Source organism: Eptesicus fuscus, chromosome 5 (assembly GCF_027574615.1).
Source record: "Eptesicus fuscus isolate TK198812 chromosome 5, DD_ASM_mEF_20220401, whole genome shotgun sequence".
Taxonomy (NCBI): domain Eukaryota; kingdom Metazoa; phylum Chordata; class Mammalia; order Chiroptera; family Vespertilionidae; genus Eptesicus; species Eptesicus fuscus.
The window spans coordinates 105,419,285-105,446,538 of NC_072477.1; positions in this window are offsets into that span (position 1 = coordinate 105,419,285).

Genomic DNA, 27,254 nt, shown 5'->3' on the forward strand with positions numbered 1-27,254 from the left:
GTCAATAGTTTTGGGGAAGAGGGAAAAGGAGGACTTTATCTCACCCACTGAACAAAGAAGTCAGCAGTCTTGAGACTTGCCAAAATAAAATCGCCAGATATTATCATAAATTTTGGGAAAGCCACAACAAAGTAAAAGGGAGACCTTGAAATCTAGTCTGTTGCCCAAGATATCCATCAGGGGAACCTTGACCTACAGACAGAAGGATATAAAACCCTTTAAACACCCACCAGGGGCACACTCAGATTTGCTGAGTGCCCACTTGTGCTTTATTAATAAATTAGAGGCCCAGTGCATGAAATTCATGCACTCAGGGGAGAGTGGGGGCCTCAGCCCAGCCTGTGCCCTCTTGCAGGCAGAGAACCCTCAGGGGATGTCTGACTGATGGCTTAGGCCTGCTCCCTGGGGGACATCCTTAGTGCTGCCACCACCACCACTGTGCTCACCAGCCATGAGCCTGGCTTCTGGCTGAGCAGTGCTCCCCCTGTGGGAGCACACTGACACCAGGGGTCAGCTCCTGCATTGAACGTCTGCCCTCTGGTGGTCAGTGCACATCATAGCGACTGGTTGTTCCTCTATCAGGCTGAAACCGGCTCTCCGACATCCCCTGAGGGGTTCTGGATTGCGAGAGGGCACAGGCCAGGCTGAGGGACCCTACCGGTGCATGATTGGGGCTGGGGAGGGACGCAGGAGGTTGGCCACCCGGGGAAGGACCGTGGGAGGGCTCCAGGATGTGTCTGGCCTGTCTTGCTCAGTCCCAATAGGCCGAACCCCATCAGCAAGCTAACCTACCAGTTGGAACATCTGCCCCCTGGTGGTCAGTGCACATCATAGTGACTAGTTGACCCGTTGACAGTCTGCCCCCTGGTGGTCAGTGTACATCATAGCGAGCAGGTGAGGGGTCTTAGCATATCATTAGCATATTATGCTTTGTTTGGTTGAATGGCCAACCAGACAACTGGATACTTAGCATATTAGGCTTTTATTATATAGGATTTGCTTGCTTTGTTTCCTTAATAAATTTGTTTGATGCAACACTACTGTCTGGTGTCACTTGTTTGAAATATTTCCTATGAGACTGACAAGAACAAAGAAGGGACAACCCTCTCCCTTTGACTCAGGGGGCTGTTCAATAACACCTTTTCTGGTGACTATAACATGTCTATGGAGTAAGTGGTGAAGTCATATCTGCACTGTATCCTTTTTTTTAATCCTTACCTGAGGATACTTTTCCCATTGCTTTTCAGAGACAGAGGAAGGGGAGGGAGGAAGGGAGAGAATAAGAGAGAGAGAAACATTAATGTGAGAGAGACACAATGTTAGGGGCAGATATAGAATATTGGGGAGTAGATATAATTATCCTACCTAATAATAGACAAATATGCAAATTGACCATACCTCTGACACACCCACAAGCCACGCCCACCATCCAATCAGAGTGAGTATGCAAATTAACCCAAACCAAGGTGGCTACAGCCACAGAGAGCAAGGTTTCTAGGTAACAGAGGAAGCCAAGCTTTCTGCCTGCCCTTGCCAGGCCTAAGCCTCCACTCAAGCTACAAAGTTTCAATTATAGAAAGTAAACAAATTCAAACAAATGGCAGCAGAATGGAGCTTAAGAGAGCAGGCCAGGGTTGCCAGCGGCAACAGGGGAAGCAAAGCTTTCCGCACACCCTGGCCGGGCCCACCTGCTTAAGGCAACAAAGTTTCAATTATAACCCCAACAGAAATGGCTGCCGGCCTCGAAGGGAGCCCCAGGCTTGGCTCCACTCCAGGCTACAAAGTTTCAATTGTAGAAGGAAAATAAATTCCAGATACCAGGGCCTCCATTGGGTTGCCAGGGGGCGTGGCCGGCCTGCAAACCACCACAGGCCCCTCACTCAGGCCGCTCCACGCCCCAAGGGAACCCCCACCTGATCCGGGACACCCTTCAGGGCAAACCAGCTGGCCCCCACCCCTGTACCAGGCCTCAATCCTATCTAATAAAAGAGTAATATGCAGATTGATCATCACTGCAACACACAATATAACTGCCCCCATGTGGTAAAAATCCTGCCCCCATGTGGACACAAGATGGCCCCACAAGATGGCCAGCAGGAAAGGGCAGTTGGGAGGTACCTGGCCTGCAAGGGAGGGCAGTTGAGAAGGACCAGGCCTGCAAGGGAGGGCAGTTGGAGGTGATCAACCCTGCAGGAGAGGGCAGTTAGAGGTGACCAGGCCGGCAGAGGAGGGAAGTTGGGGGCAAACAGGCTGGCAGCAGAGTGGTTAGGGGGTGATCAGGCTGTCAGGCAGAAGTGGTTAGGGGCAATCAGGAAGGCAGGCAGGCAAGCAGTTGGGAGCCAGCAGTCCTGGATTGTGAGAGGGATGTCCGACTGCCCAGTTAGGCCCGACCCTACTTGGATCGGGCCTAACTGGGCAGTCGGACATCCCTCGAGGGGTCCCATATTGGAGAGGGTACAGGCTGGGCTGAGGGACAACCCCCTCCATGCACGAATTTTGTGCACCGGGCCTCTAGTAAGAAATATTAGTCATGTTCTGTTAACCATGTTGCTCTGTTCTGATTAGAGAAAGAACATTCTAACCTGGCTGAGAGTTGTACGCCCTGGGACAAGGGAGTTAACATTGGATTGCAGTCCATCCTCCTTTTCTGAGAACCGCCTTATTGCTGAGACAGTCTGGTCCCAGAGGCACCCATCCTCTGCAACCCCCTAGCCCGAATTGCCTGTAACCTGTAGCCTGCAACCATTGTACTTGCCTACTTTCCCATGCCTGTAATTTTTACTTTTCCATGTAATCTTTGTCCCTGTACCCAATATAAGCAGCTGGCTTATTGGTTGTGTGAGGGGAGAACAGATTTTTGTGGATGACCTGATGGTCTCACATACTGCCAGCATTATTGAATAATTGCTCATATATGATTCGACCCCATCATTGCTTAATTGGCTCAAATACTGACAGGCAGCCCGGACCCCTTGGTTGCCTGGTTACAACATCAACTGGTTGCCTCCTGCATGTGTCTCAACAAGGGGTGGAGATCAAACCCACAATCCAGGTACATGCCCTTGACTGGGAATTGAAGCTGAGACCCTTCAGTACACAAACCCAAACTACATCAGCCAGGGCATGCACTATATCTTCTTTCTGCCATTTACTATCTTCTGAATCAGACCATATATCTGCTATTTCAAAATGCAATTGTTTCTAACTTCTGGTTCTAGCTTTCTCCCAGGACAGCCCTTCTGAAACTGAAAGCCAGTACACCTATCCCTGTAGGCTGCCAGGTTCAATATCCCATTTCTTCAATCATTTTGTCCCCTCCCTAGATTTGCCAGATTTAGCAGAAAATATAGGACAGTCAGTTAAATTTGATTTTCAGAAAAAAAAATGAATAATTTTTTAGTATAAGTACATCCTATGCAATATTGAAAACAATTATGCTAACAAATTATTTGTTGTTTTTCTGATATTTAAATTTAAGAGGGTGTTCTGCACTTTAGTAGCCCTCCCTGCACTCCATGCCTCATCCTGGCTAACCCCTCGCTGGGAACTGCTAGAGAAGTTCCAAGAATGTCACAGGGTCTCACGTTTTGTTCAGGGTGTCATTAATGGGCAGCTCCTAACCACTCCACACCCTGCCCTGTCTCCATCCTTGCTCACCGGCCCCCTTCCCTTCCAGCTGTGGTTGGTTTGTGATGGGGTCGGGGCGGGGGGAACTTTACCTCTCCCACCAGGCTACCCAGCTGCATGTTCTCTTTGCAGGATCTGTGTTTACTGTCTGCACTTCCATTCTGGTTTCCAGTGTGTAAGCCTTCCCTCTTGACCCCCTATTCTTTTTTTTAATTTTTTATTTTATTGATTTTTTACAGAGAGGAAGGGAGAGGGATATAGAGCTAGAAACATCGATGAGAGAGAAACATCGACCAGCTGCCTCTTGCACACCCCCTACTGGGGATGTGCCCACAACCAATGTACATGCCCTTGACCGGAATCGAACCTGGGACCTTTCAGTCCGCAGACCGACGCTCTATCCACTGAGCCAAACCGGTTTCAGCTTGACCTCCTATTCTTGATATTCATTACTGCCACTCAATCACTGAGTACCTAAAACACAAATTATTCTTTTCTTCGTCCCAAAGTGGGATTTATGGGAATGGAGCCAAGGATCTGAGAGGGAGCTCTGAGTGCCTGCCCTGCCTGCCACACTGTGGCTGCCTTGTTCTGGTGCCATGCCTATAGGACGGGTGTGACCTGCTTGACAACATAGGCAGTAGCTCTCCGGCTCTCACAGAAACTGCCTGCTGAAGAAGAAAGTATCCTAAATTCCAGACTGGGCCTCTGTGGGAGCTTGTCCAGTGTCCATCTGATACCAGCAGAAACTGCAGTCAGCACCTCAACTGCAGGTCTGCAGAAAAGGCCAAAGTGAGAGGCCCTATCCTCCTTCTCCTGCCCCCTTCCCTTCTGTCAGGACAGAGGCCAGGTGGGTGCACACACAGCTCCCAGACGTCTAATGACAGACCGCTCCTGGACACTTTCCTCCACTGTGCCCGGTCCTATGTCTTCCTTTGGCAGATTAAATGCAGGATTGGTGTGAAAGGGATTTATCAGGAAGCTACCCAAAGAGATAAGAACAGCAGAGGAGTAGAGAAGTGGGACAGGGAAGCAAAGAGAAAGAAGTCAAGTAAAAGTGTGGCATAAAACCAAGTTGCACAGAGGGTGACTTTGGCCCAATGCCAGGGGGAGCTCTGGGGACACCCCAGACTTGTCTAATCAGGGCCAGGAGGGCTCAGGTATTGACACCTCTGCACTGCCAGTCCTCAGGGGACATCAATTTCCAGGCACTCCCTGTTCAGGGGGTGGTGCGGGCAGAGTTGTCTGGCAGCCTGGAGCTGTCCTCCAACAGAGAGCGAGTGTGAAGGTACCCGGGTAGACAAAGGCAGGGGAAATGAGAAGGGAAGACACGGGGCCTGTGCTGGGAACCAATCAGGAAAGTTGGGGAGAGGCAGGTTGCGGAGGGATTGCCTTTTCATGGTCCACACAACGCGTACCACTGAGTCTGAGTTTCCCTTGGAAAACAACTTCCTCCCAAGAGTGATATAGCCATCCTGCTCCACTCCTGTGGACCCCAGTTCCCAAGCTATTCCTGTTTTACTCTAAGAAGCCCCGTATGTACACCTCCTGACTGAGCCACAAAGTGTGGCTGGAGGAGGGGGCAGGCCCACGGATGGAGGGACCATCTTAGGCCGCCTGGCTAGGTCAAGTGCAGGAAAGACTGCTCCCCTGCCCCTGCTTCCCCACGCCTAACTCGGATGGCTGCCGAGATTCTGCTGCATCACTGAAGGCCTGCTCTGGTTAGAGCTGCAGAAAGCTAAGGGCCTGCATGGTCCTTCCTGAGCTCCCACTGTGAGTCAGATCCTGTGCTAGGCACTTTCCATGCCTTATTTCATGTGTCCTCATGCACAACCCCATTTATTTACATAGCTACCATAAGCCCATTTATTCAGATACGTAAGCTGAAGATCAGAGACACTAAGTGGTGATCCGAACGTACATGCCTGTTAAGTGATGGTGTCACATTCACATCCAGGTGTGCTGGGCCCCACAGCTGAGGATCTCTGTACCTATGAGTCCTGTTGCCAGGAGTTCACCCTGGAGACACCTGGATGGACCAGGCCTCTTATGTGCCTTCGCATCAGCAAAGCAGAGCACACCCCAATCATTGGAGAAATGATTCATTTTTAAAAAATCATTGTAGAGCCCAGCTGGCATGGCTCAGTGGTTGAGCATTGACCTATGAACCAGGAGGTCACGGTTCCATTCCAAGTCAGGGCACATGCCTGGGTTGCGGGCTCCATCCCTAGTGTGGGGCATTCTGGGAGCAGCCAATCAATGATTCTCTCTCATCATTGATGTTTCCATCCCTTTCTCCCTCTCCCTGAAATCAATAAAAATATTTTTTAATAAATCATTGTAGAGTCATAATGGTAAAGCTCAGACCATTGTAGGATTTCCTTATCTTTATTTTGTAGTTTAGAACTAGCTTTATTTTAATTTATACATGGTCAGTGGGGGGCACCTTATTCTTTTCCAGGCTTAGGAAAAATAAAAGTCTTTATCAACCCTGCCCAGCCCTGGTTCACAGGTCCAGCAGGTAATTACATGCTTCCCCAGCCTTTACGGCCTCTTTATTAATTTAGCGAAGACAAACTGTTCTCCTATGTGCCAGGCCTGTATACCGTAGGGGAGAGGAAGGTCTGTCGCACTTGGAAATGAAGTATGCAGCACTTTAAAGTTTACAAAGCAGGTCAGTACAGGACCTAATCTTGATGCACTTGGGGACACTGACCTGCTTTGTAAACTTTAAAGTGCTGCATACTTCATTTCCAAGTGCGACAGACCTTCCTCTCCACCTCTTCCAACATGATCACTCCCTCCTCTGAACACATGTGGCACTGTGGCTGATTGTGACGTTAGTTCAGGCTCCCAGGGTAGGAATCAGTCTGCTTCCCCAGCACCAGCCCAGGCCCACATACATGGCAGCCACTAAGGGATGTTGGTTCAAGTGTTCTGAATTGATGAATTGAATTGACCTCGGTCACTACAGAGCCATAGGAGGTCACATTTTTCTAAGAGAGGGAAGGGGAGTTCCCTGAGTGGATTCCACTGGCTTCTTACCATCTTGCTTCTTTCTTGAGTGTGTGCCCCATACCTGCTCCCATCCCTTCCATCCCGCCTATTTCCCTGCTCCCCTTTCTGGCCCCCAGTCTGCTCTCTGATAGGACATGGTTTCTTTCACTTCCTCTTTCTACCTGATACCCAGCCACCCCTCCATAACTCCACAAGGGAAAAGAACACGGGTTTTGGAGTCTGGCAGACTAGGTTCAAATCCAGGCTCTTGCACTTACCATCTGGGTGTGTCAGACAAGTAGTTCTCCTCCCATAAGCCTCAGGTTCCCGGTCTGTAAAAATGGGAGTTTGGATTGTTGGGGTTATTAGAACACAATAATGCATTCAAGTGGCTTGGCACATAATTAAAATTTAAAATATCTTTCCTCTAAACAAAATCTGTTATTTCCTTCCTTACTTCTATTTGTTCTACTAATGCTTATTAAGCACTTGATTCTACTAGAGACAGGTATGAGGAAGATACAGTACCTTCCCTTAAGAACACTAGAAGGGGAGAGACAAAAATGAGCAGAACTGCATGCTCCAGAGTAGAGAGGTGAGTCCCAGATAGCTCTGACAGCATCCTGAGGAGGTGAGGCTGGGGGCCATGAACAGCCAGGATTCTCCAGGTGAAGGGGGGCTGGTACAGAGGAGGAGGGTTTCTCCTGGAAGCTCATCTTCCAAGGTCCTGTACTTAATCTTGATGCATAATTTTGTATTATTTTTCTTAAAGAACCCACAAAATGATATGCTTCAGGACCACTTAAACCTGTACCCCAGCAGCCTGTTGGAAAGCCTGGCCTGCCTTTCTGGGGGATTTGCTGCCAGGGTTTTTTCTGATATCCTCACCTTCCCTTTTTCCATTACCAGTAGGGTACCCACTCCCTCAGCCCTAGCTCCAGGGAGGGGCCTCTCTAGGTGTACAGAGCAGGGCTTCCGCTCCCTGCTTGGTGGGGCTCTGTGACCCCAGATGAGCTGTGAGCACCCTGAGGGTGGGGGTTCTTTCAAATGTCCTCTCGAGGCCCTGCACATAGCAGGTCCCAGTGAGCTCCCTTACCTAAGGAGTCCCCAGGCCAGGGAGCAGGCTGGGCACTGGTGTGTGTGGAGGGGTAAGAGGGGTTGGGCTGGCTGAATCCTGGGCTTGGGCCTGAGCCAGGGCTTCTTCTTTTTTGTTTTTTAATCTTTATTGAAAGTATTATATATGTCCCCTTTTTTCCTCCATCGAACGCCTACAGCCCATCCCGTCCCCCGCCCCAGACCCTCACCCCACTGTCTACATCCATGGGCCATTCACATATGCATACAAAGTCTTTGGTTGATTACCTCCCACCCACCCACCCACCTTACTCCCCCTTCCCTCTGAGATTCTGCACTCTGTTCCATGCTTCCGTGTCTCTGGATCTACTCCTTTCATCAGTTTATTTTGTTACTTAGATTCCACATATGAGTGCTATCATGTGATACTTGTCTTTCTCTGGCTGACTTATTTCACTTAGCATGATACTCTACAGGTCCCTCCATGCTGTCTCAAAGGGTAAGAGGTTCTTTTTTACTGCTGCCTAGTATTCCATTGTATAAATGTCCCACAGCTTTTTTATCCACTCATCTACTGATGGGCATTTGCACTGTTTCCAGATCTTAGCTATTGTAAATAGTGCTGTTATGAACATAGGGGTGCACACATTCTTTCTGATTGGTGTTTCAGGTTTCTTAGGATATATTCCTAGAAGTGGGATCACAGGGTCAAATGGCAGTTCCATATGTAATTTTTGGAGGAAACTCCATACTGTTTTCCATAATGGCTGCACCAGTCTGCATTCCCACCAGCAGTGTACTAGGGTTCCCTTTTCTCCACATCCTCACCAGCACTTGTTTGTTGATGTGTTGATGGTAGCCATTCTGACAGGTGTGAGGTGATACCTTATTGTTGTTTTAATTTGCATCTCTCTGATGATCAGTGACTTTGAGCATTTTTTCATATACCTCTTGGCCATCTGTGTGTCCACTTTGGAGAAGTGTCTATTGTCCATTTTTTAATTGGATTGTTTATCTTCCTTTTGTTAAGATGTATTAGTTCCCTAGAATTTTGAAGATTAGGCCCTTATCAGATATAACGTTGGCAAATATGTTCTCCAATGCATGGGCTTTCTTGTTGTTTTGTTGATGGTTTTGTTTGTTTGTTTGCTTTTTGCTGTGCAGAAGCTTTATTTTTTCAGATATTTAAAATATTTATTTGGATGAATTCAGTAATATTTCAATGAAAAACATAAAGTTTACTTTTTATTCCTGCTCAAGTACAACAAAATATGTGAAATACTCTACCTAGTTTCTGACATGTGGTAGATATTAAAGTTTTTAGTATATAATGTATTGTCACCAATTCATTGGTATGACTACTTTCCCATTCTTTCTTTTTTTTAAAAATAAATCTTTATTGTTCAGATTATTACAGATGTTCCTCTTTTCCCCCCCATAGCTCCCCTCCACCCGGTTCCCACTCCACCCCATGCCCTTACCCACCCCCACTGTCCTCGTCCATAGGTGTAAGATTTTTGTCTAATCTCTTCTCGCACCCCCCTTTCCCCCTTCCCCCCTAGAATTGTCAGTCCACTCCCTTTCTATGCCCCTGATTCTATTATATTCACCAGTTTATTCTGTTCATCAGATTTTTTATTCACTTGATTTTTAGATTCACTTGTTGATAGATATGTATTTGTTGTCACTTTGTTGTTCATAATTTTTATCTTTACCCTTTTCTTCCTCTTCTTAGGAGAATACCCTTCAGCATTTCATATAATACTGGTTTGGTGGTGATGAACACCTTTAGTTTTTTCTTGTCTGTGAAGCTCTTTATCTGACCTTCAATTCTGAATGATAACTTTGCTGGGTAGAATAATCTTGGTTGTAGGTTCTTGCAACCTACATCATCACTTTGTATATTTCTTGCCACTTCCTTCTGGCCTGCATCGTTTCTGTTGAGAAATTAGCTGACAGTCGTATGGGTGCTCCCTTGTAGGTAACTAACTGTTTTTCTCTTGCTGCTTTTAATATTCTCTCTTTGTCTTTTGCTCTTGGCATTTTAATCATGATGTGTCTTGGTGTGGTCCTCTTTGGATTCCTTTTGTTTGGGGTTCTGTGCGCTTCCTGGACTTGTAAGTCTATTTCTTTCACCAGGTGGGGGAAGTTTTCTGTCATTATTTCTTCAAATAGGTTTTCAGTATCTTGCTCTCTCTCTTCTTCTGGCACCCCCATAATTCTGATGTTGGTACGCTTGAAGTTGTCCCAGAGACTCCTTACACTATCTTCATATTTTTGGATTCTTTTTTCTTTTTGCTCTTCTTGTTGGATGTTTTTTGCTTCTTTGTATTTCAAATCTTTGACTTGATTCTTGGGATCCTCTAGTCTACTGTTGAATTTCTGTATATTATTCTTTATTTCAGTCAGTGTATGCTTAAGTTCTGACTGGTCCTTTTCCACTTTTTTTGGCATTCTCACTAAGATCCTTGAAGGTCTCACTAAGTTCCTCAGAGGTTTCTAGAAGATTCTTGAGTAACCTTATAACTGTGGTTTTGAACTCTATATCCAGTATTTTGCTTTCCTCCACTTCTTTCATTTGTGACATGTTTCTTTGTCTCCGCATTTTGGCCGCTTCCCTGTGTTGATAGAGTGGCCTTGTGTGGTAGGTGTCCTATAGGGCCCAGTGGCTCAGCTCCCCAATCACCTGAGGTGGACACTCTTGGTGCACCGCTTTGTGGGCTGGGTGCACAGTACTGTTATAGTTAAGCCTTTATTGCCGTTAGTATCACTGGGAAGAATTGACCTCTAGGCCAATTGGCTGCGAGGACCAGCTGTGTCTACAATGGAAGAACTGCTGTGCCTTATGGGGCAGGAGTTGCTTCATTGGGGCTTTGGTGCTCCCTGAGTCTGCCCCTTGTGTGTGTCTCTTATGGATGTGAAGCGTTGTAATCTGGTATGGTCTCACACTGCCCACTGGGTACACTGGCTCTTGGATCTCCAAGGAGGTGAAAAGTCAGCCACTGCCTGAGGCCACCCAGCAGGAGCTACAGAGAGATCTGCAGATTCCCCCTCTTTGTTTGGAGTTTGGAAGTGCCCAGACGAGGCCCAGATGAAGCAAGGCAGGCTGTTGCTGCCAGGCCTTGGGCCTTCTTTTGGAAGCTTTGGAGCTCTTTGACCCAGCTGCAGTTTGTTAGGTTTTAGGCTGGAAAAGGACAAATCATTCATATACAAAAGCTGCTGTGCACAGCTTGGGAAGGGGGTTGTAAATTGGGTGGGGTGGGGTCTTAGGGAATCACCAGGGTGGAGCAAACAGCAATGGCTGCCAGTCAGCCCTGTACTGGAGAGGTCCCCGCGTCTCTGCATCCGGCACCCCCGCACAGGAACAATGATCACTGCAAGCACCTCTGAGAGAAAGCTGCCCTCGCGTTCCTGCCTGATGCCAGACAGTCCAGTTTCTCCCTGTATGAGTCTGGGTCCCCAGAGTCTTGCCTGGAACTGGAGTTCAGAGCAAACGGGAGCTTGTATCTCCCTCCTGATTGAAAAAAAAAACAAACCAACAACAGCACACCCAGTAGCCACCCTGTTTCGTGTGCGCCTCAGCACCTCCACACCTCCACACCTACCAGTCTCAATGTGCTTTTTTCTTTCCTTATAGTTGTAGAACTTCCACTCAGCCAGCTTTCCCGTGGTTTTGGATGATTATTATTTTGTCTTTTAGTTGTAGTTTTGATGTGGTTGTGAGAGGCAGCAAGTACAGGTGTTTACCTATGCCACCATCTTGGTTCTTCTGTGCAGAACCTTTTTATTTTGATATTGTCCCATTTGCTTATTTTCTCCTTAGTTTCCATAGTCCTAAGAGCTGTATTGATAAAGATATTGCTACAACATATTCTGATATTTTGCTGTCTATGGAGTCTTCTAAGATTTTTATGGTTTCCCATCCTACATTTAAGTCCTTTAACTGTTTTGAGTTTATTTTTGTGTATGGTGTAAGTTGGTGGTCTCGTTTCATTTTTTTTTTTTGCATTATTTGTCCAATTTTTCCAACACCATTTATTGAAGAGACTGTCTTGACTCCATTGTATGCTATTGCCTCTTTTGTCAATATTAATTGAGCATAATGGCTTGGGTCGATTTCTGGGTACTCTGTTGTGTTCCATTGATCTATATGTCTGTTCCTGTACCAGTACAAGGCAGTTTGAAAATAGTGGCTTTGTAATATAACCTGATATCCCTCCAACTTTGTTCTTTCTCAAGATTGCTGCTGCTATTCAGGGTCTTTTTTTTATTCCATATGAGTTTTTGGAAAGTTTATTCTAGGTCTATGAAATTATTCTCAGTCTTTTAATGGGCCTCAGAAACTTTGCACCTTGGGAAAGATGTATTCCAGTAAGGTTGGTCAACTGTCCCCCACTCCAACCCCCGCCAGGCAAAGCTGCCTGTATAGAAAATTTCTGTGTAAGAAAGATGACCTCCTCAACATGAGGGAATGACTCAGAACAGGAAACTGGGTGTCTGTTTTCTGAGCTATAACCCCAGAGCCCCAACCCTGGCTTCTGCTCACTCAGCTCCAGTCCAGTCTGCCCTCCCTCTGCCAGAGCACAGGTGAGTGAGTGCACAGGGAATTTTGTGTGCTGACCCTTTAAGAGGGTGCCTGCATTTCCAGCCATCTCTCCCTGGCAGACAGCAATCCTGCTGCTTTTCACAGCCAGATGTTATGAAGGTATCCTTCTCAGTTCTTGTGGTCTCTGCTGGGGGACCCAGCTTGGGGATTAGACCCTTGAGTTGTAAGTGGCAACCCCTCACCCCTGAGATCTCTCTCTGGGAACTTCAGCTGCTGTTGATGGGAGCCTGGCCAGCCTTTCACACCTCTGCCCCTCCTACTAGTCCCTATGTGGTCTCCACTTTTGGTCTTCAATTATCAGAGTTCTCTCTGAAGTCTTCTGTTGAATATTCAGGAAGTTTTTCTGTATTTTAGTTGTAATTCTAGTTTGGTCCTTGGAATGTATCCATGCAGTATGCACTTACTCTGTCACCATTTTTCATAGTCTCCTTGAACATTCTTATAACTATTGTTTTGAACTCTGCATTTAGTATTTTGATTGCTTTGATTTCATTTAATTCTTTTTCTGGGGATTTCTCTTGTCCTCTCATTTGAGGTATATTTCTTTGTCTCCCATTTTTCTGAATTTTTGTGTTTGTCTCTGTGTATTAGGTAGATCTGCTATGATTCCCAAACTTGTTATGGTGTTTTTATGTTGTAGGTATCTTGTGGGTCTTAGTGGCATAATGTGCCAGTTAACCTGAGCTAGGTCCTTTGGGAATGTCTCTTGTGTAGGTTATATGCACCCTCCTGTTGAAGGTAAAGTAGGATGCTTTTGGCCCATTCTTGGATAGGGGTCAACCTTCAAGTTGGCTGACTATGAGGATTCACCTTGATCTCAGTGTATGAACTATTATACAGGGGCTGCCCCAGCACGGTCTGGTGCTTGCCAGGATCTCCCTTTGGGTGTGCTGTTTGTGTGGCTAGTTGGGTCAAGATCTGGTGTGATCTGAAGCCCACCACTGGTTGTGATCATTCTGGGTCCACTTGGGAGGTGTTCCATGCAGGTCAATATCAGATACTGCCTGTAACTGGCCTTGGGTTACCTGTCTGGAGCTACCATGAGTTTTTCTGTTTGTGGCTGACTATACTGAAACTGGGTGTGCAAGGAAGAGGACAACCTGTGTACAAGGGTTGGCTTCCTACAGCTCCAAACTTGGGCCAGATTGGTAAAAGGCCCAAGGCATCCTGAGGTTTGCCTCTACCAGTCAACCACTTGGCCAACCCTTGATGCTGACTTGTCTACTTTGAGAGCCCTCTGATGAAAGACTGTAAAGTGAGCCCATGCTGGCCACAGCCTACAGTATTTTCCACAAGATGTGAGTTTAAGAGGGTGGGGTGAGCAAGGTCAGGAGGAAAGGCTTAGTGGATCTCCTGCTTGGGGGCAGCACATTCAGACACTTAATGGGGGAAAAGTGACCCCTACTCCAGAGCCATAACACTCAGTCTCTGCCTGAATCTCTAAACCTAGTGCACCCAGAAGGAGCACATGGCAAGTTCAGGTTGGGTGCAGCCAGCTGGCTTTTCTTCAGGAGTGAGTTACAAGGGCAGGGATACCAGGAGTCAAAAGGACAGGTCAAGTGAATACCCAGGGAGAAATGCACCAAAGGTCCCAACTGTGAGCAGCACTTCCTTTGTGGGACTGAGTTCAGCAGGGAGGGACCACTTGGAGTCAGAAGGACAGGCCAAGTGAGTCTCCAATTGCGGGAGGGGTTCCAGCTTTTTGCCACATGGTGGGGAAGAATGGCCCTTGTCCCAAAGCTACACAGCTCAGTGTCTGTCTGAGTGTCCACTAATAGCTTCTCCAGAAAAAGATCACACCAAAGGCCCCTACTGGGTACAATCAGCAGACATTTCTGCAGGGTAGTGCCACCAGTAGTTGCAGTACCGAGCTAGTGCACTCCCTAGGCTGGTGGTATAAGTCTAGGAGTGTTTGCCCCTGGGAAGATGGAATCTGAGGTCAGCATGTGATAGGGTCTCAGAATAGGGACCTCAGTGGCTGACCCTCCAGATCACTCTTCAGGGCCACACCACTAGATTGTCTCTGTATGATTCCCATATTCCCTGAGTTGCCTTCCCTGCACCGGAGCCCCAGTTGAGTGTCTGAGGTCAAAATTCTGTGTGTTGGCCCTTTAAGAGAGCGCCTGTATCTCTAGCAGATTCCTTTCTCTTCAAGGAAGACAGAGTCCCTGCTGATTTTCACTGCCAGATGCTGTGGGGGCTCCTTTCACTGGCTCTGGTGCTCTTGTTGGGGATCCTGGTATGGGGTTGAGGTCCTATGCTGTTCAAGGGGGGGCCTTTGCCGCTGAGATATCCCTCCAGATTCTCAACTCTTATGCATTGGTGTGGTGCCTGGCTCTTTCTTTGTCTCTGCCTTTCTTACCAGTCTCTATGTTGCTTCTGTAAATCCCTGGTTATAAAAACTATCTTCAGCTCTCCTTCACTTGGTTATTCAGGTTGATTGCTCTATAATTTAGTTATAAATCTGTTTTGGCACCAGGAGGAAGTGTAGCTTCCACCTATTCCTCAGCCTTTTGGAATGCTTTACACAGACATATTGTTGAGCAAAAGAATCCAGACACAAAAGAACACTTACTATATGACTTCATGTTTATGAAGGTCAAGAACAGGCAAAGCTAACCTATAATAAAGTTGGGTTTTTTTTAAATATATTTTTATTTATTTCAGAGAGGAAGGGAGAGGGAGATAGAAACATCATTGATGATAGAGAATCATTGATTGGTTGCCTCCTGCATGGCCCCAACTGGGGATCAAGCCTGCATGTGCCTTGACCGGAATAGAACCTGGGACCCTTCAGTCTGTAGTCTGACACTCTAACCACTGAACCAAACCAGCTAGGGCAATGAAGTTGGCTTAATGATGAAAGGAACATGAGGAAGACTTCTGGAGTACTGATGTGTTCTATATCTCAGTCTGAATACTGGTTACATGAATGCAATCAGGCTGAAAATATAAAAGCTATTATCAACAAGACAGATAATAACAAGTGTTGGAGAGGTTGTGGAGAAAAAGAAACCCTCATTACTTGCTCGTGGAAATGTATACTGGTATAGACACTATTGAAAACAGTATGGCAGTTCCTCAAAAACTAGAAAATAGAGTTACCATAAGACCTAGCAATCCCTCTTCTGGGTATCTACCCCCAAAAACCTTGAAACATTGCAAAGATATTCGCACCCTTATATTCATTGCTGCATTATTCATGGTGACCAAGACATGGAGACAAAGTGTCCTTTGATAGAGGAGTGGATGAAGAAGATGTGGAACATACATACTTTGAATATTATTCAGTCACACGAAAAGTTGAAATACTGCCATTTGTGACAGCAATGGATGTACCTTGAGAATATTATGCTAAGCAAAGAAAGTCAGTCAGAAAAAGCTAAGAATCAGATGATTTCACTCATATGTGATATATAAAACTGAAACCCATAGACACAGACAACAGTATGGTGGTTACCAGAGGGAAAAAGATGCGGGGACAGTTAAGAGTAAATAAAGGGAGCCAAATATATGTTTACTGGTGATTTGACTTTGGGTGGTGGCACAAAATGCAATATACAGATGATGTTGCTTTTGTTTGGTGGTATTCCATACTTCTTTCCTCTGTTTCCTCCTTTTTAAGTTATATGTCATGGTTTGGAAATATTTGTGTGTGGTTACCATTAGGTTTATAAAAACTGAAGTTGTACATATACTATAGTGTTGTTTTTTCTTTTGAGTGTATCTGATTTTCATCTTCCCTTGCCAGTTTAGACCTTTACCCTCTCCCTTTTTATGCTTTTGTTGTCACAAATTATCCATTTATGCTGTAAGTTTTTTTGTGTGATCTTACTTGTAGTTTCTTTGTTTCAGGTAGAATAACTCCCTTGAGTATTTCCAGGAATGCAGGATTTCTGGTGATAAAATCCCTCAGCTTCTCTATGTCTGGGAACATCTTTATTTCTCCTTCATATTTAAAGGATAATTTTGATGGATATATTATTCGTGGCTGGCAATTTTTGTCTAACAGACTTTTAAATATTTGATTCTATTCTCATCTGGCTTGTAGAGTTTCTGCTGAGAAGTCAGATGAAATTCTGATGGGTTTTCCTTGGCTTCTTTGAGACTTTTTTCTTTGTCATTAATTTTTGACAGCTTCATACCAAGTGCCTTGGAGAGGGCCTCTTTGGATTGAGGTAATGAGGTGTTCTGTTTGCTTCTTGGATTTAAGGATCTAGTTCTTTTAATAGATTTGAGAAGTTCTCATCCACTATTTGTTTTTATAGACTCTCCATTCCATGCTCCCTCTCTTCCTCTTCTGCAATGCCTATAATGCTAATATTGATTTTTCTGATGGAGTCAGATAGTTCTCACAGACCTCTTTCATTTTTTTGTTCAGTTCTTTATTTTCTTCCCTCTGCATTATTTCTTGATTCTTATCTTTGATATCACTAATTATTTTCTCCATCTGGTTGGTTCTCTTTTCTATGTTAGGTAGTTCACTCTTAATCTCCTTAATTTTATGCTTCATGTCCAAGATTTCTGATTGGTTCTTTTTTAAAGTTTCAATGTTTTTTGTAAAGTACTCATTTTGTTCCTTAATTTGTTTTCTGAGTGCACTGAATTACCTGCCAGTATTTTCTCCCATCTTGTTGAGTATTTATAGAACTTTAATCTTGAAATCTGTCATTTATATCATATATTTCCATGTGTTACAGCTTGCTTTCTGGGGATTTTTCATTGCTTTCTGGTTATCCTCGTTACTATGGCTGTTCATGGTATTTGCTGTCTTCCTTCGCTTACGCATTTATCATTGAAGAGGTCTTTCTACTATTTTCCAGTAAATGGCTCTGAATCACAAGCTTTTTTTTTTTTTTTTTTAAATCTCTATGAACTCCCAGTCTTAACCCCCTGGGCTTCTGCAAGACAATATAGCTGTGTTGCTTGGGAGTAGGGTCTGTTTTGCGTTCACCATAATGGTGACCCTTGAGCTCTGTGGGGTCTCACTCCAAGTACCTCTACCAGAGATCAGTCACATTGGGAAACAGTGGTTCAACTGCAACAGCTCTTGGCTTACAGATAATATGCTCTTGGACCCAACTCCAAGGGCAACCAGAGGTGAGTTTTAGGTGTCGAAGTGGTGGCAATCGGGTAAACAATCCAGTAACCTTGTTTTCCCCGCTTTACTGGGGCCCTTTGTTTCACATATTTAGGTTTGATACATAGCAGAGGGAGTAGCATAGTGGTAGGGACAAAAGTTGCAACATGTTTTCAATAGCAGGGACAAAAGCTGTAGTATGTTCTTGATATCAGGAACTAGGATAGGGAGGTTGGCGGGGAGAGAAGTATAGAGTGTACCTAGGATCCTGTGGAGGCGGGAAAAACATCTAGCCTGGCAATGACCTTTATGCTTGTACAAACTGTTTCTGCTTATAAAAAGGAGGTGAGAAAATAAACTCGGCGCGCAGTCTTGAACTGTTTGCCCTCCCGGGAACTAGTGTGTCTGTGTTTTTTAATCCTCACCCCCCTTTTCAGGTACCGTTCAACTGTAGTGCCGGCAGGCTCCGGCACAAGTGGTGGCAGGGCTCTGTGGTTCCATTTCTTTGAAATACCACCAACCAGCTGACAGTGGAGAGCCACATGAGAGAACTCTGTGCTCTGTCAGGTATCTGGTGAGTCAGACACTGTTCACTCCCTCACCACTTGCCCTGCTGGATTGCTTTACCCCTCTCCTCCCAGTTCTCTGTTCCTCCTGGCTGAAGAAAGTGCCTGCTACTGCTGGTTTTCTCCCCTCCCCCTGGCTGAGCCATGATCTTCTAGGTGCAGGGCTGCATCTGCTGGCTGTCTGTGCTTCTTTCCTTCTCATCTCTCCATTTATTTCTAGTTGCCCACCTTTAGATGTTTCAATGCACAGGTCTCTCAGTAGTGCATCTGTGTTAAGCAGTGATTTATTTGTTGAATTATAGTTGGGTAACTTGTTGAAATTTCAGGGGGAGAGGGAAGGTGTGCTCTCATGCCACCATTCATCTGAAATTACCCCAATAAATTTAATTAAAAATATTAAAACTGCTAAAGAAAGAAAACATAGAAACAACCCGAGCATCTATCAACAGATAAATGGATAAACGAAATGTGGTATACATGTACAATGGGATATTATTCAACCTTTAAAAGGAAGGAAATTCTGCACTGTACTACAACATAGATGAACCTTAAGGACATTATGCTACCTCCTGAAGCCCCTCCCCCGCACTATCCCCACCCCCAATGGGGCCCCACCACCCCAATCGGCCCACAGCCCATTCCCCTAGTCAGCTCTGCCTCCAATCAGCCCCCCCCCCACTCTTATCAGGGGCAGGGCCAGTGGCCAATCACCCATGGCCCATCCCCCAGGCCACTGGCCTCCAATCGGCCCTCCCATCCCATTCAGGAGCAGGGCTGGCCAGCCTACTGCCCACAGCCCCACCCCATGGCCAGCCCCATCCCCAATTAGCCCCCACTACCCCGATGGGCCCATGGCTCCTCTCCTAGCTAGCTCCACCTCTGATTGCTCCCCACACCAATCAGGGGTGGGGCTGGCCAACCCACCACCCACAGACCCTCTCCACAGCCAGCCCCACCTCCAATCAGCCCCCCACCCCAATCGGGGGCAGGGCCTGCTTGCCAATCACCCTCAGCCCCTCCCCCCAGCCGGCCTGGCCCTGATTGAGCCCAGATTAGGGCAGGCAGGCTGGCCAACCTTCTGCCATTTCATCCTCCCAACAGGCCTGACCACGATCCACCCTGATTGGGGCCGGGCTGGCTGGACCCCATGCACGAATTCATGCACTGGGCCTCTAGTTTACAATAAAGGTCCAGTGTTGCAGGCCTTCCACGTATTGAAGAGGAGGTGGAAATCTGGATTTATATATAAAGTCTTCAGATTAAAAAATTTTTAATTGAAGTATACATACAGTAAAGTATATAAATTTTAAAATCCTAAATGTACAGCTTGAAAAATTATCACAAAGTGAACTTATAGATATCTGCTGATTTGCAAATGTTAAGCAACTAATTAAAACTATTTAAAAAATGCTACAGGCCAGCCCTGGCCAGTGTGGGTCAGTTGATTAGGTATCATCCTATGCACCAAAAGTTCGCTGGTTAGATTCCTGGTTTGGGTACATGCCCAAGTTTTGACTTTGGCCCTTGGTTGGGGTGCGTACAGGAGGCAACCAATCAATATTTCTCTCTCACATTGATGTTTTTTTTCTCTCTCTCTCTTCCTCTCCCTTCCCTCTCCCTTCCTCTATGTCTAAAAAAACAAAAAATCAATAAAGACATATTTAAAACAAAAAACCCCCAACCAAACACTATAGACCAAACAGCTCCAAATGTTAAAAACCTGAGATAGAGGTTTGAGAAGAAACATGTAGCTCATCTGTGGGGTCAGGGTGTAGGTGAGGCTGAGAAAGGGAACATGGAGGGAGAGAGGAGAGAGCAGGGGTGGAATTCTAAGGAACTCCAGATCCCATTTGAAGGTGTGGGGGAGGAGAGCCACTTCCTGACCAACTGTGGGTCTGAGATCTGTGGTTGGGCCATTCAGGGAAGTTTCCATGAGGAGGTGGTCTCCAATGCCGAGGGGCAAAGCCTAAAGGGTCATGATCACTTAGAAACCCCTTGGCACTGGGGGCAGAGTATAAACACTGCTCAAGGGAAGCAGATTAGAGAAATTGATTGTGCTTGGATTTCATTTTCTCCCTGGATGAAAGGAGGCAACTTTTATACTATTACAGAGCAAACAGAAGCTCAAGTACAGCCACAATTGCACAGCCCATATAGAGAACTTCTCCTAGTTCTTCCACATTTCTGACTGTTAAGATTTTTTCCCCATTTAGGGTGTTAATAGGTAACACACCTCCCCTTCCTCAACCCCATCCTTTCATTCATGACTCCCAGTAGGGCTAATACCTAGTCCCTTCCTCAAAGTTGCTCACAGTCCAGTGAGAAAGATAGATGAGCAAACAACACCATGACTAGGAGGCACTATGGGAAGACAAACAACACTATGATGAGGTGGAGAAAGTGCTGTTGGACTGTAAGAAGGCTCTGTGTTCAATCTCAGGCTTTATGGGAAGGTGAGAGTGGAGCTGAGCAACAAGCAATGTCTGCCAGGAGAGGAAGAAATTTGGGGTAGAAGTCCTCCCTGAAAGAGGGGAGAGCAAAAGCAAAGGCCTGGAGGTGAGAAACAGCTTGTTTGTGTGAGAGACAAAAACAGTCTAGCATGTGAAGAGCAACTGGAACTAAGGCTGGGGCTTTGGGCGAGGCACTGTTGTAGCACTAGCAGGCCAAGGCCGTCTCCCTCACCCTTTTCCAGAGGGTGACCTAACTTTCTCCCACATGCTAGTCCCTTTTCCTTTTATTTGCTCAAATTAGTTTTTGTACCTGGATCTTCCTTTCTGCAGACTGTTATGCCCAGAATTCGGGGTCCCCAAGAAAAACCACCAGGGAACCAAACGAGTCCGATGCAAAAGCAAAGAGTCTGTATTCAAGCTAGCTTGAGCTCAGTCCCACACGCACACACACCGGCGCAGTGGCAGCGAGGTGGGGAGAGGAGGAGCCTTGGGAGAACAAAGGCTTAAAAAGGGGGTCCAAAGCAGTGGGAGGGGGGAATGTTCGTGGCCCCGTTAATTGGTTAGAGAGCAGGGTCAGGGGTCTGGTTACATGGGGGGGGGGGGGGTACTGTGCAGCTTGCCTAATTTGGATTGAGTCTACTTCTCTACATTCCTATTGGCAGGTTTATGCAACTGTTGAATTCTCGCGGTTTTCTAAGAAAAAGGAGTCAAATAAATAGTTACACAGGATGGAGGGTACAGTACCTTTTGTGCTGGCCTGCTCTGCCCTTTCACAGTCATCATCTACCTTGGTCCTAGAAAATCACAAGCTCCTTGAGGGTGTGGCCCAGGCCCACTTACATGTCTGAATCCCCCACAGGGGCCTGTATCCTCCCCTAGCACCTTGGCCACCCCTCATCACTGCAGAGCTAATGACTCACCCCAAGCCTCTATCACAAAAGTTCTAACTCCAGAGAGCATGTGTTCCCCTATCCTGCCCCTCCCCCCCCCCCCCCCCCCCCCCCCCCCCCCCCCCCCCCCCCGTCCAGCCACTGTGGCTGTTGCACACCTTGGGAAGCCAAACTGAATTTCACTCACCTCACCCTGCACAGTGCTAGGCAAATAGCAGATATTTTGTGAGTGTTTGTTGAATGGTGAGTAAATCTGGTTCTTTGCATGAAATGACATCCAGTGTCTGTAACATGGAGATAGCAATGAGAATATTGTTTCAAAAACTTGGCAGTTTAAGGAATTATATGGCAGCTTTTATTTATTTATTTATTTTGCAGAGTTCATCTTTTTATTGACCGTGTAACAAAAGAGGTTAAGTCTAAAACACCAAAAGCCATGTCATCATCAGGCTGCTCAGGTTATTCTTTCTTTGCTGACACTTTCTTCTCCATAGCTGCAGCAGTGGACCTCCTGCTGGAGTAGCACCAGCTGCTAGGCAGGGCCAGCAGCCTCTACATTGCAGATGAGGCTCCCAATGTTGACACCAGCCAGAGACTATGCAAACAAGCCTGGCCAGAAAGGTTCAATATTTACACTGGAGGGCATTGATTTTATCCCCCATAACTGTCACTTCATTATCATGCAGGATGAGAGCCAAGTAGATGCGTGAAAGCTCTGACATGGAGGTTATGGTGCAGGCTAGCACTGGAGGAAGTGGGGTCCTCACCCCAATGTGGCCTTAGCTTCCCTAGAAGGAAAAAGTACCTTATCAGCAGCTAAAGAAAGGGGGGCATGGCTGTACTTTTAAAAGGACAAATGCTGCAGGATGAATACTGGTATAGTAATTGATATCCTCTCCACCAGGGAAGGACTCCAGATGCTTTAAGAAAATTGTATCTATTATCAGAGTGATCACTTTGTAAGTTATATAAATGTATAACCATTATGCTGAATATCTGAAGCTAGTGTAGTATTGTATGCCAACTGTAATTGATAAAAAATATTTATAATTGTGTCTAATTTGAATACAATTACCCTTTTCTTATTGATAGCTTCTGGTGTAATTTGATTGCAATCTGAAAAGACTGCAATCTGTCTGACATTGGCTAGCACCAGAGTCCCTCCCAGAGGCCCAGAACTAACACACCCAGAAGCCAGCTTCAGACAACATCAGAACAGGATTCAATAAGCTTCACAAGTGGTATATCCAAAGGGAGGTCTCAACTGGCACCAGACTCTGCTGAGGTGGGTTCTGTGCCATGTGGTCAATACCTCACAGTCAGGGATTGAGCTTCACAGTCAGCCAGCCTGAGGGTTGATCACATACACAAAAGAAGTAATAGCAATCAAGCCTCAATTACAGCAGGAGGGCCCACATAACCCACACAAGGGACATTCCTGGAACACCTAGTGCAGGTGATCAAGGAGACTGCATCACTGGACCCCATAGGACACCTACTACATAAAGCCATCCTTCCAAGACTTGGGGTCATAAAAGATCTACCTAATACAAACATAGAAACAAACACAAAGAACTGGCCAAAATGGGTGACAAAGAAACATGCTCCAAATGAAAGATCAGAGAAATATAAATGAAATGGAGGCAATCAACTTATCAGACATAGAGTTCAGAAAAATGGTCATAAGGATGCTCAAGGAGCTTAGTGAGGACTACAAGGAACTTAGTGAGAAGTAAAACAGCATCAAAAGGGACATAGAAACCCAATGCTGGATGTTGGGCATCATTTAACCCTGGTGGGTCTTGATATAGCATCTAGAAGGGTTCAGCAATCTGGAGAAGGGCTGTGCATAGATTAAATAAGAGTCGAGAGATGAAAGATAATTTTGAAAGGCATTGGGGGTCAGAGGAGCCTAGCTAAAGAAACTAAGTTCTCCTTGTCTCAGGACCCCTTGCTTTTTATTAACACAATTTGTCCTAAGGCAAGGTGGAGATATACACTTCAAAGGTTAGGGTTTGGTCTACAGAGTTCATTGTCAGAATGGGGAAGAGCCTACGGCTATTCAGGTGTTTGGCCAGTAGGAGGCAATAATATGTAGATTAAGATGCCCTGAGCTGTCTGGCAGCAAACAATCAATTTAATGCATCCTTTTCAGGTTTGGGGAAATGCCTTTAGCCATTCCAGCAGGTGATAACATATGTGACTCAGCCCTTATTGAGTCCCCAAGTTCCATCAACCTTTCGATGAAACTCTTGCAATTATGACATGGTGGAACTGGCTTCTGGCAGAAACAATAACAAAGAACCATTCATAAATGAAGAATACAATATCTAAAATGACAAAAATACACTGGAAGGAATAAACAGTAGGTTGGATGAAGTGGAGGATTGAATCAGTGATTTGGAAGGTAAGGTAGGAAAAAACATCCAATCAGGGCAGCAAAAATAATTTTTTAAAATGAGGATAGTTTAAGGGACCTTTGAAACAACTGGAAGAGTAACAATATCTGCAACATAGAAGTAATAGAAGGAGAAGAGAGAGAGCAAGATACTGAGAACCTATTTGAAGAAATAATAACAAAAACTTTTCCAACCTTTGTGAAGGAAGAAAACACATGTAAGGACTGAAATTGCAGAATGTTCTAAACAAGATGAATCCAAAGAGGCCCATACAAAGACACATCATAATTAAAATGGCAAAGGTTAAAGACAAAGGCACATCACAATTTAAATGGCAAAGGTTAAAGACAAAGATTTAAGATTTTCTATTAAAATCTTAAGAGAAAGATAGTTACCTACAAGGGAGCTCCCATAAGATTGTCAGCTGATTTCTCAACAGAGAAACATTTCAGGCTAGAAGTGATTGGCATGAAATAGTCAAAGTGATGAAAAAGCAAGGCCCTACAACCAAGACTGGTTTATCTTGAAAGGCTATCATTTAAAATGTGAAGGAGAAATAAAGAGCTTCCCAGATAAGAAAATGCTAAAGAAGTTTGTTACCACAAAATCAATATTACAAGAAATGTTATAAGAAGAATAAGAAAAATCACACACAAAGGAACATAGTTAAAAGAATAAAATGGCAATGAATATATGCCTATTAATAATAATTTTAAATGTAAATGGTTTAAATGCTATAATTAAAAGTCATAGCAGCTGAATGAATAAGAAAACAAGACCCATATATATGCTGTCTACAAAGAGACTCACCTCAGAATGAAAGATCACACAGATTAAAAGTAAAGGGATAGAAAAATGTATTTTATGCAAATGGAAAAAATGCTGGAGTAGCAATACTTATATCTGATAAAATAAACTTCTAAACAAAGGCTTTAATAAAAGACCAAGAAGGACACTATAAAATGATAAAGGGATCAATCCAAAAAGAGGATATAACCTTGCAAGCATTTATGCACCCAACACAGGAGCAGCTAAATCTACAAAGCAAATTTTGATGGACATAAAAGAAGAGATGGACAGAAAATAAGAGATTGATAGTAATACAGTCATAGTAGGGAATTTTAACACCCCATTGATATCAATAAATAGATTTTTCAGGTAGAAAATAAACAGGAAAACAGTGACCTTAAATGGCACACTAGATCAGATGGATTTGATTGATATCTTCAGAGCATTTCACCCCAAAGAACCAAAATATACATTTTTTCAAGTGCATATGGAACATTTTCTAGGATAGACATGTTAGGACACAAAACAAATCTCAATACATTTAAGAAGGTTGAAATCATATCAAGCATCTTCCTGGCCATAAAGTTATGAAACTAGAAATAAACCATAAGAAAAAAAAGAGGAAAGACACACAAAGACAAGAAGTCTAAATAATGAATGGGTTAATAAACAATGAATAGGTTAACATTGAGATCAAGAAAGAAATAAAAACATACCTTGAAACAAATGAAAATGAGAATATAACAACCCAAAATCTATGGAATACAAAAAGAAAAACAGTCTTAAGAGAAAAATGCAAGGTGTTATAGCCCTATCTCAAGGAACAAGAAAAATCTCAATTAACCAATCTAACTTTACACTTAAAGGAACAAACAAAACCTGAAGTGAGTAGAAGAAAGGAAATAATAAAGATCAGAGCAGAAAAAAACAAAATAGAGTATAAAAAAATACAAAAGATCAATGAAACTTGGAGCTGGTTCTTTGAAAAGATAAACAAATCTTTAACCAGTTTCATCAAGAAAAAGAGAGAGAGGACCCAAATAAATAAAATCAGAAATGAAAGAGGAAAAGTAACAACTGAAATCAAATGTATATAAAGAATTGTAAGGATATATTACCAATAAATATATGCCAACAAATTGGACAATTTGGATGAATTCCTAGAAACATATAATCTTTATAAACTGAATTAGGAAGAATCAGAGAATCTGAATAGACAGATTGCAATTGATGAAATTGAAGCAACAATAAAATCTCCCAACAAGTCAATTGGGAAGACTCTGTGAGTCATGGGCCTGACACAGGTGGGCATCTGTGATCAGCTCTGATGATCAGCTCTGATGATCTCACCCTTATCCCAACCCCTCTCAAAGGCACCAGTGTCTCCCAGCCACTACCCACAGGACAAAATCTTACCTCATCAGCCGTGCTTTGAAAACCTTTGGTGAGGTAGCCCCTTTGTGCTTTAATTAATTCATTCCATAAACATGCTCCAGGCCCCAGCTCTGTGTTTGCACCCAGGCTATCACCTATACCTGAACAACTTCCCTCACCCTCTGCTTCTCCCCATTTCCCATCAACCTTGTAGTTAGAGGCCATCTAGGCCTCTCCCAGAGCACACTTTACAGGTGTTTGTGTTCTAGCATTCTACAATCTTTGGACATCTGGACTACAGGGTTAATGCCCAAGTCATCTTGAGGACACTCACAGCAGAACCCCTGCACAGTGCCATAGTTAAATGTCTCCTTGGAGAGAATGAGGGGCTTGACTTCTAAATCTAAGCCTTGCCCAGATCAGAATAATGCTGGTGTGCTACAGGATGGAAAGGCAGGGGTGCACTCTCCACAGCTCTCTGAGGGACTTTGGGTGTTCTGTTTGGGAATGCTGTACTTTCCTCATGGACACACAGGCACATGTCAGCTGTCTGCAAATCCCTTTGGCTATTCTAAGTATATAAAAATAGTTTGTCTACTTTCTGTCCACTAAACTGCTCAATCTCTAGCACTACATGAAAGAATACTAGACAGACGTTTGCCAAGTGCCCCAGAGATGCTGCAGGCAATGCCCACACTCACTTCCTTCTAGAAGCCAGCCTTACCGCATGGCAATGGAGAAAGCCAAGTGGAAATGGCTTCTCTTCAAGATCCATGCATTGTTCTTTCTGGTCTAGGCCCTGCCTCAGTGATATCGAAGAAAGCTTTCTGGTGGAAAAAGCCATAAGATACTGCCAAAGGAGGAAAAATATCCAGGACAGAGCAGGCAGAAGACTGGCATTTGGGTGAGTGTACCCCAGGGGTCTAATGTACATACCTGTGCCCATGAAGTAGGCAGGCAGGCTAGGAAGAAAGAGGCCTGGGGACTGCAATGCCAGTGTGTGCCTGCTGCAAAATCAGAATCATGATTTCTATTGTATAGTTGAGAAAACTGAGCCTTAGATAGGTTCAGTTTTCAACAAATCAGGATGGACAGAGCGATGTCTACTGATTCCAAGGTCTGAGCCCCTTTATTGCACCAGGCTGCCTCTGACAAGGGGCCAGTTTGGTGATGATACTAGAGAAAAGTGCTTTTTGCTCATCAAGGAAATACAGATCAAAACTCTATCACAACACACACACATACATTCCTCATGGTTGAAATGAGTAAGAGATACAAAAAGTCCAATGTCAGTGAGCAACTAGAACTCATACATGGCTGGTGGGAATGTAAATTGGCATATTAAGACTTTGCAAAAGGGTTTAACAGCATTGGCTAACCTTGAACATATGCATATCTTATA